This window comes from Macaca nemestrina, chromosome 10, assembly GCF_043159975.1.
Source record: "Macaca nemestrina isolate mMacNem1 chromosome 10, mMacNem.hap1, whole genome shotgun sequence".
In the NCBI taxonomy this organism is placed as follows: Eukaryota; Metazoa; Chordata; class Mammalia; order Primates; family Cercopithecidae; genus Macaca; species Macaca nemestrina.
In genome coordinates, this window is record NC_092134.1 from 70,264,528 (window position 1) to 70,274,852 (window position 10,325).

The 10,325-nt window shown below is 41.1% G+C and overlaps 1 pseudogene; it reads right to left on the reverse strand.

Moving 5' to 3' along the window:
* Positions 1-6,354: 6,354 nt before the first annotated feature.
* Positions 6,355-10,115, reverse strand: LOC105474033 (L-lactate dehydrogenase A-like 6B; annotated as a pseudogene).
* Between the last annotated feature and the right edge of the window lie 210 nt (positions 10,116-10,325).

The following is a 10,325-nucleotide window of genomic DNA, read 5'->3' on the forward strand; positions in this document are numbered from 1 at the left end:
CCTAGCTTAGAAAATACTTTCAGTTGCATCTGCCATACAGAGTAATTGTAATGGCATGCTTAAATTACTGCTATCAGGTGCAGTTACCCTACAGGTGTGTCTAGGGCCAGACCCAGTATTGTTGCAACCTTTTTGCTCGTTTTTCATTTGTTTGTGTTTACCACAATACGCTTATGAAAGCAAGTCTGTTGGCACTAAATCCATATGCTTTCCTCAGCTCCAAATATTCCCCCAAATCCATTTCGTTCATGTTAAAACACAGAGAAAAACCTTTAGTCAAGTGAGAAGAAGTCTGTTAACTACAAAAAAAATCACTAATAGTATCAGGGTTTCGATGTCACCAAAGGAAGACCAAGACTGGCTTCCCCAGAAGTTAAGGCAATTGAACCAGAGGTGGCTGCAGAAGTGGGTGGGGCTGAGCCAGGAACCCAGCCTGGAAAGAGTCTTGGGCCTTCCAAGCCTGCCTAGGTTCACACTGAATAATTACAAGCAACGGGAGTATGTTAGGGCTTGGGCAGTTATCACCACTGAACAATTTGGTAGGAATAACAGGAAGCAACCAGATATGAAGCCTTGACAATCCAATGGCAGGGAAGAAACAGGGTGATGGGTAGGGTCAGGAACCCCTCTGTGGTGGGAATAGTTTAAACAGATGATATATATAAAGAACGAAAGAGTCAGATGCTACAGAGAAAGCACTGACCTGACATAGCAGCCTGAATCACTTTCCAAGGATAAGTTGTGCCAATTGCACCATGTTGACAGATCACTCGTGATTTGCCTTGGTATCACCACCCAGGGATGGGCCTTGTGCTGGGTTTTTCTAAAGTCAATTTGACCAAGCTACAAACTACATTTTCCACATTTCCCGTCCTGTATGCTTCCAGGTTACCACTGACTAAAAGAACTTAGGATTTGGGAGACAGAAATAAAGTAGCAGCTATTATTTCCCAAAGGTCTTTGCAGTCACATGATTGATGCAGAGGTGCCCGTCTGCATCAGAGGATCCAGTTTGCTCACACTCTTCTCTCCTCCCTTTCCAACTCTTCTTCCTGACCACTGGCACTACTGCTTAACAGAAGCCCCATGCCTACCACCAGAAGCCCAGCTACAGAACCACAAAGGAGGTAGCTACATAAAATCAATACCTTCTCATAGACTTCCCCATGAACTTTCCCTTTCTGTTCCCACTTCAGGAACAGGATGTCCTTGATTGCTCTGTACATCCTGTCTTGTCCACCTGCACCAGGGTTTCAGGAAGACTGATTATTCCTTTAATTCTGATCTCCAACTCCTGAACCCTTGCTTCCCCAGCTCTTCCCACAATTGTGTAAGGTCTTTTATTCCATATACTCATGGTAATTGTGCCTCCTCGACTAATAAAGTCATCTCTACTCTAAATGGGACCTTGTTCATCTAGAAAGTAGTGATTTCTCCTTTGGTCCAGGAAGCTCCCTTGTCTATCTTAGCATTCCTCCTATATCCATAGAGAGGAAGAGAAATGAAGAAGGCTGAAAAGAAGCTTAATTCCCTAAGCCAATGAGGTAGATAGTTTCTGGCTCTTCCTATAGTATGCACAGAGCTCTCAGGATAGCATGTCCTACATTTATTTGGGTAAAGGGTCCTACATTCTTTGGGTAAAGGGTCCTCCTTTACCCTCCCAAAGAGCAACTGGGTTGAATCTTCAGTGCAGGATGAGCAAACTTTGCCTTAATTTGCTCTGGCAAGCAAGAAAGAGCATGGCACCAGCAAGTGGCCTAATGGCAAAGGACAGTGTTAGAATAAGAAGGAAATATATAGTGTATTTTTCCAGACTTATGGAAAGTAACATTAATCCAATTAAGGCTAAGTTAAGCAAAACTGGTAACTGTTTCATTCGATTATCAAGTTCAATGATGAATCCCATTTGAAGCACAGCTGGATCTGGAGGTCCTGTTTCTCACCATTTCCTGAAATTGTTTCTCTAAGAGAAGTGGCTTCATTCTCAAGCCAGCCATCTCCCAGTGGCTTTAAAAAAAAAAAAAAAGAGAGAGAGAGAGAGAGAAAGAAAGATGGTGTGGATATATATTTTACAAGTTAACTACAAAAAGGAAGAATTCAGCTAGCTTTAGCATAAACATCCAAAGCATGACTTTGATCTGGGTTAGGTCCAATTCCTGGAACATTCATCATGGACAGCAGAAGTGGGATTATAACTGAGTCCATGTACTATATTTTCCAGAATAAGGCTATGCTTCAATAGCAAAGAGACTTTAAAAGATAATAATTCAATGGCTTCAAGAAAATAGAGGTATACTTCTCTCTCATAACCTGAGGTGATATTCCATAATAGTAAGGGCTCTGCGCCATGGAGTCATTCAGAAATCTAGATTTCTTCCACTTTGTTTTCCTATCAGCCCCTAGTGTGTGTGTGTGGTTGAACCTGGAGGAAAGCAAATCCTTGCTCCAGCTTCTGGGAAAGAAAATGGAGCACTGACAAAGCATTCCTGTTGTCTTCAGGCCTCAGCCTAGAATTTGTATACATTACTTTTGCTCACTGTCCATTGCTCCAACCTTAGTCACATGGCCAATGCTAAATGCAAGGGAATTAGGAAAATACAGTCTAACTATGTGCCCAGGTGAAAAAAGGGAGTATGAACAATAACAGTCTCCACACCATGTACCCAACTCTGTGGCTAGGAAGAGGTGACAAATGTCACATCCAACCAATGTAGAATGAATTCCCCATGGAAAGGAGGATTCTGATACCAGAAAACAGGGAACAGATGATGTTCAGGCAAAAATAACAGATGTCCTCTACAGACACGTACAGAATGGTACATTCAAGGACCTGTTGAAGTCAAACATGGTCAAAAGAGCAGGTCTCAGAATCAAGCACTCTGTAGCCAACCAGAGCAGTATTTCTGAGAGTGTGTGTTTCAGAACACTTCAGTAGTATGTAATATAGGGGAGGAAAAGTAATTTTATCTGCACCCTTCATAGTTGTTAGTTGGGATGGATCCCTGTAACAAAAGATGGGCAAATTAGAAAAATAAACAGAAGCTTAATAGCATGTATGCCTCATATATACTAGGAGATAACCCAAAGAAATAAGTAAATCTCAAAGGCATGGTTTTGAGTTCAGGCTTAAATACCATCATCTGCTGAAACAAAGAAAGGAGGGTGTGGGGAAAGGGTAGTTATGGAGAGATACCCAGGAAAAGCACAGTAAACAAGGGTGTACTAGTCTGTTCTTATGCTGCTAATACAGACATACCTGAGACTGGGTAATTTATAAAGGAAAGAAGTTTAAGGGACTCACAGTTCCACATGGCTGGAGAGACCTCACAATCATGGCGGAAGATGAAGCACAAAGGGACTTCTTACATAGCAGTTATAAGTTACAAGTTCTCTTACAAGAGAACTTGTGCAGGGGAACTCCCATTTATAAAACTATCAGATCTCGTGAGACTTATTCACTACCATGAGAACAGCACGGGAAAGATCTGCCCCCATGATGAAATTACCTCCCATGGGGTCCTTCCCATGACACATGGGAATTGTGGGAGCTACAATTCAAGATGAGATTTGGGTGGGGTCACAGTCAAACCATATCAAAAGGCAAGGGTAGTTATGCAGATTTAAGTCAGTGCCTTCCTCATTCGTGAGTCTCCAGTGGTTTAATCATCCTTCTTTTCTTGGTAGAGATAAAGCGACATCCTTACTGATAGAGATTTCCTTTACAAATATAAATTTCCCTTACGAAAGGGCAACTTCTCTGTTTTCAGAGCTTCCCCTGTGTCTGCAGTGTCTCAAATTAATCAGCTCAAAATAACCTTCATGCCAAACAGAAATATTTTGGGGTGGCATATTTTGGTCTCCTACAGTATCTTCATGCATATTTTTGACATATTTTTGGTCTCCTGCAGTAACTTAATGTTATTCTTTTAAGAGAGACTTGTGGTCAACTAAGCTTGGAAAACACAGGGTTAACCAAAATAAAGCAAGTCCTTTTGCTACAGTAGTTTTCAGTTTTTAACACAATAATCTCCAAATTTGCAACTTGTGCCAAACTCATGTAATGTCATTAAAGCATTAGGGCATTAAGACTATTGCCAGCAGAACAAGACTACAAGAAAGTCTGCCCTGGAGCAAGAGACAGACAAGTTTCAGGGCTGCAAAGTGGTGGGCAGGGCCACCACTGCTGGGTTGGGCTAGGACAGATGCAGCAGGGTGATGACTAGAGCCAGCCACAGTGGTGAGGATGAGATCAGCAAAGCCACTGTCAACAGTGAGGGGCCAGAGACGGAATTCTGAGTGATACTCGAGCAGCGACACAGTGGACACCGATTCATAACAAAATTCGCTCTTAGGTTAAGCTTCACTGGTGAAAGACAAACTCTGGTCTCAAATTTCATGAATCCCATTCTCTAAAACTGTGCTGTCCAATACAATGGCCACAAGCCACTGTCCACTATGAGATTATTTAATAGGAAATCAGTAAATGCTACTGATCATTTGCAATAAAGTTACTGCAGATTGACAAATTGAATTTATTTTATTTAAATGCATTAAAATAAACTGAAGCAACCTAAAATATTTTTCTATTAAACACAAATGTCATGTTTTGGTAGGTCTGCATTTCACTTTAATCATTGAAAAATTAACATCTGAATTGAGTTGTGCTCTAAGCATATAACACACACCAGATTTCAAAGACTTAATATAAAAAGAATGTGAAATATCTCACTAATGATTTTTATATTGATTACATGCTGAAATAATACTTTGAATATATCAGTTTCAGTAAAATTATTAAAATTAATTACTGATTTATTTTACCAACTTTTTACGTGGCTACCAGAAAATTTCAAGTTTCATATGTGGCTCACATTACATTTATGTTGGAAAGTGCTGCCTCGATCTTGTAAGATCAATTCCCCAAAGCAGGTCCTGTTTCCCCAGATCAGTGATGATGTCCTCAGATGGCCTCCAGATTCTTGTTACAAAGCAATCACAACTAATCAACAGGCTTAAGGTAAAAGTTTCCAAAAAAAAAAAAAAATTAGAAAATCCATTAATTTGCATATTTGTGAACTTGAATCATTTGTTTGAACCCATTCTTCCTTTGCCTGCCTCATACAAATGACTACCTGTCAACAAAAGAAAATGTGTTTGAACTTTACAAGAATGCATAGAATTCCCATGCTGTGTCTTTTCTAATGATAAGACAAGATCAAACAAATTTTCACCCCACAAAAAAGACAGTTAAATCAAGATCTAAGACACATATTAAGTTAAAAAGTGATTGCCCTTCAAGCTACATCTCCAAACAGTGCTTTAATTATTTTGTTGGATACTATATTCAGACATCAGCCACATTCCAAAACAAAGAAATTAAGGAGATTGGAAAGGTCTATTCTGTATAAACTTTGTGAGCCTGACATAGTAAAATCAACCAGTATATATTGAGAAACTGTTCTACACCAACACTTAGGGACTTTCAGGAGTAAGCACCTCCCCCGTGCTGATGCCCATATTTGTACCCATGTTTGTAGGACATGACTCTTCTACTCCCTAACCCCTGCTGACAGGATGGGGGGTCTGTATCTGACCAAAGCTGGACAATCAGAATCTCTTCTTGGAATTTAGAATTGGAACACAGAAACTAGACTGAACTTAGTTTCTGGTAAGTGTTTGAGTTAGGAAACCTGGAAATGCAGAGGCTGGGAACAACATGCACGGGCCGGAGCACAGTAAGATAATCTACAGGAAGACCCAGGAAAAATAAAGTTGATGTAGCGATAGGAGCAGAGCCTATCTTCTGAAAAAAACAAAGCAAGTAACCTTGGATTCAAATTTTCTGGGTCCTGGATCCAGTACTAAATGACATATCTCTATAATTATTACTCTACGGTTATTAGAGATACCTTCAGACATTCAACACATTCCCCACTGTTTTGTTTCTGACCTAAGCCGGCTTGAATGAGTTTCTGTCCTGAAAACGAAGTGATTCCCCTCTTTATTCAACTAGGAATTGGTGCTCCTTTTCCATTATGAGATTATTTAATAAGAAATTAATAAATGAAGTTAATTATAAGGAATTAATTAATAATAAAATATAGTACCCTGATAGAAAAGGGCTAAAGGCAGATTACCTAGAATGGATATTTTAAGTTAAATTTAAACAAATATATGTGGTAGTCATACACTCCTATTACTATATTAGAAAGAGGAGATAACAAAAGCAAGAGGAAGAAAATAAAAGGGGAAACCAAGGCAGCTCCTGACTTTTAAGTTCTTTCCTTCAGCAGTGTCTACTCTTCCCCTTTTTGTTTTTACAAAATCCTCCAACAAAAGATAAGCTGGGTGAGGATCTGAAAAGTGGGAATGTACAAATTAGCAAATAGTTTCTAAGCATCTTATAGGAATGCAACATTATATAAGGTTGTTGGGGGAATCAGCAGGAAAAAAATCATTGATCCTTACATGCAGAGAACCACAACTACAATCTAGTTAACAGGATAACACCAGCACCAGAGTCATTACATGGACATAGAAAATTGAGGTGATTGCCTTATGCCTGAGTCCCAGAAAGCATGGGTGGGTCCCATGGTATTCAAGTATTCAAGAGAAATACATGCCCCAAGCAGAATCAGGTCCACAGCCAACTGGAAAACATAGACTATCTTCTAGGGGGAGACAAACTCATAGAGAGGAAGGTAATACGGAACATTAAGTCTGAAGAGCAAGTCAGAAAAAAGAGAAAGCATGTGTCTTTATAGTACAATGATTTATAATCCTTTGGGTATATACCCAGTAATGGGATTGCTGGGTCAAATGATATTTCTGGTTCTAGATCCTTGAGGAATCACCACACTGTCTTCCACAACGGTTGAACTAATTTACACTCCCACCAACATTATAAAAGTGTTCCTATTTCTCCATATTCTCTCCAGCATTTGTTGTTTCCTGACCTTTTAATGATTGCCATTCTAACTGGTGTGAGATGGTATCTCATTGTGGTTTTGATTTGCATTTCTGTAATGACCAGTGATGATTGAGTTTTTTTTCATATGTTTGTTGGCTGCATAAATGTCTTCTTTTTTTTTTCTTGTATGTACATACTTTTTACATTGTAGAGGAAATTACCAATTTTTTATAGCATACAAATGAACATAGATATAAACCAGCAAGAAGAAATAGCATATATCTAAAGAAAAGAATCAGAATTTCTAGAACAGAATAAATACCTACATCCTACTTTCTGGGAACCAAATGGCAACTACATATATATAACAAGGTAAGTGCTGCTACATCAGTGGTACCAAAATCACTTTCTTTGGGAATTGTAAATAAGTATCATCCAGCACCTGGATGCTAAATAAAAGAGCTGGAAGACTAAATAAATAGGAAAGTCACTCTACCCACTTTCCTGTTTCCATCTTTTAGGAATTCAAGTTTATTCAAAATTTTGATATATAATCCTGTACCTATGATCTCTTCAATAATTTCGGAATAGTAGTTTTAGACAACTTTAAGGCTCAAGCTCCTTCTGAATTTCCCAACGTGTTTTTGCGCTCTTTTTCATATGGGCCTCCTCTTCAGGGGTCAGCTTTATCTTTATAAGGCTGGTAATACCCTTCTCTCCAAGGAAGGAATACTGAGGAATATTTTTTCATTTATTCCACAGAGGCCCTTAATTATAGTGGAAACTGGATGTGTTCTCCTAATATTCTTCAAAATACTTTCTGTTAAATCAGCTACAGATAGGCCAATGGCCCAAGAAGTAGAACTTTTCACTTTAATAATCTCATAGGCACTAGCAATCACTTCTTCGTGGACATTTTTCTACTGCTCAGGATTTTTATCAGTTCCTATATCAGAGATTAATCCCTCAAAAGGACACCAGCTATGTTCACTCCACTCCACACAGGAACACTTGGGTCTCCATGCTCTCCGAGGATCCATCCATGGCAGCTTGCAGAGTGGATACGAAGTTTTTGTCCAATCAAGAATAGAAAACGAGCAGTATCCAGATTACAGCCGCTTCCAACAACACGGTTTTTGGGCAATGCACTCAACTGCCAGGCTTCGTAAGTTAAGATATCCACTGGATTGGAAACAATAATCAGTTTGCAGAGGAGGCTGTGCTGGACAATACTGGAAATCATTAACTTTAAGATGGTCACATTTCGCTAGACTAAATGAAGGAGTATTTCTCCCTTTTCTTGGCGTGCACCTGCTGTAATAATCACTAGGTTGGGGTTCGTCATGACAAGGTAATCTTTGCTACAAACAATGTTTGGCAGTTTCATGAAAGGGCTGAATATTGAAGATCCATTGTCTCACCTTTCAGTTTGCCTTCATCAAGATCCACAAAGGCAAGTTCATCACTCAAGCCTTTTAATAAGATGCTGCTAGCGCAGGCCATGCCCACTGATCCAGTTCCTATGATGGAGACCTTACTGTGATGACAGGGCTCCTCGAAGTGAGGCGCTCAATAAGCTCACTCTTCACAGTCGCCATCTTGCTCACGGGGGTGAAGAGCCAGGCGCCCTTGAGCAGCATGCATGCCGCCTGACGGGGACACAGGGCCATCCCCAGGCACAGAAAATTCGCTCCCGCCGAGCTCACTCTCTGGCTGACCCACACAACAGGCACAGTCCAACTCGGGGCTGCTCACTCAAGAACTGGAGGGAGAGAACGGGAAAAAGCTGCTGACCAGAACGTCGAGACGCCGAGAGAGCCGTTGGCAGCACCTTCAAGCCCTCTATGGGGGGTGCGCACGACCTGCCCCCGGCCCTCTACTGCGGCTGCGCGGGCCTTGCCAGCGCCTCCAACACGTGCTTTCCGTGGCTGCTCAGACTAAGGCAGTGAAGGGCTGCTTCTCTAGCAAGTGATTTCTGGAGTCAGTTTTACAAAGAGTATTCTCATCAATAGTTGACATGTTTAAGAGGCTAACCCAGATCCCTGGAATTACTGGTTTTCTATTTTTAGTATGAATGTCAAGGAAAAATGCTTCTAGTGACTACAGATGAAAATCAGGTTACATTTTCTGAACTGTGGCCCTGCCGGGAAGGATAGGGCGCTGTGCTTTAGTACCGGTGGCTGCCTGCACCGTCTCCCAGTATCCCAGAAGTGGGCTCCTGCTTTCTAGTGTATGGCGCTGGAGGCCTATTTATAAAGGATCCCACTGCCTTGGTGCCAGTCCTGGCCAGACCCACACTGGGACAGTCAGCAGGAGCTTGAGCGGGGTCGGGGACAACTGGGAGTCACTTCAGCACTAAAAACTCACCAGACGAGAATGCTACTCCTTTCTCATGCCAGAGGAAAGCCTTTGATTGTAGGTCCCGAAGAAAAACGACTTCTCGGGTAGAAAGTTGGTGATGTAGCCTTCAATTAAAATGAGGATATCTCTTACATGTCACTGTGAACTCCTAAAGCTTTCCAGACTGAGCAGCTAATCACACCAACCCCACACCACACATATAGTGAGCCCCAGCCCAGAGCTCGCAAGACAAGGGAAGACTTGCTTTCTGGTAATGCAGTCGTGGCCATGCTTCCCTTATTGAACCATGCAGGGCTTTTCTTTTTAGCCAGTGATAATGTTGTAATAAATCCAGCTAGCATTCCTGCTGCATCAACAGTACCAAGGAAAATTCCACCTTTAACCAGGAAAAGACAGTCATCCGTGGACCCCAGAGCCTCCAGCAGAGAGGCTGGCTGCCCAATCCCAGAGCCCGCTGTCTCTGTGTTTAGGTTGCCTCTACTGTCTTCTTTTGAGAAGTGTCTGTTCATATCCTTTGCCCACTTTTTGATAGGGTTGTTTTTTTCTTGTAAATTTGCTCAAGTTCTTTGTAGATTCTGGATAGTATGTTTATTGTAGCACTATTCACAATAGAAAAGACTTGGAACCAACCCAAATGCCCATCAGTGATAGACTGAATAAAGAAAATGTGCCACATATGCACCATGGAATACTATGCAGCCATGAAAAAGGATGAGTTCATGTCCTTTGCAGAGACATGATTGAAGCTGGAAACCATCATTCTCAGCAAACTAACACAGAAACAGAAAACCAAACACCACATGTTCTCACTCATAAGTGGGAGTTAAACAATGAGAACACAGGGGCACAGGGAGGGGATTTTCACACACTGGGGCCTGTTGTGGGGTGAGAGGCAAAGGGAGGGATAGCATTAGGAGAAATACCTCATGTAGACGACATGTTGATGGGTGCAGCAAACCACCAGGGCACGTGTATACCTACGTAACAAAGCTGCACATTCTGCACTTGTATCCCAGAACTTAAAGTATAATTTTTTTAAAAAAGTAGAAAACAT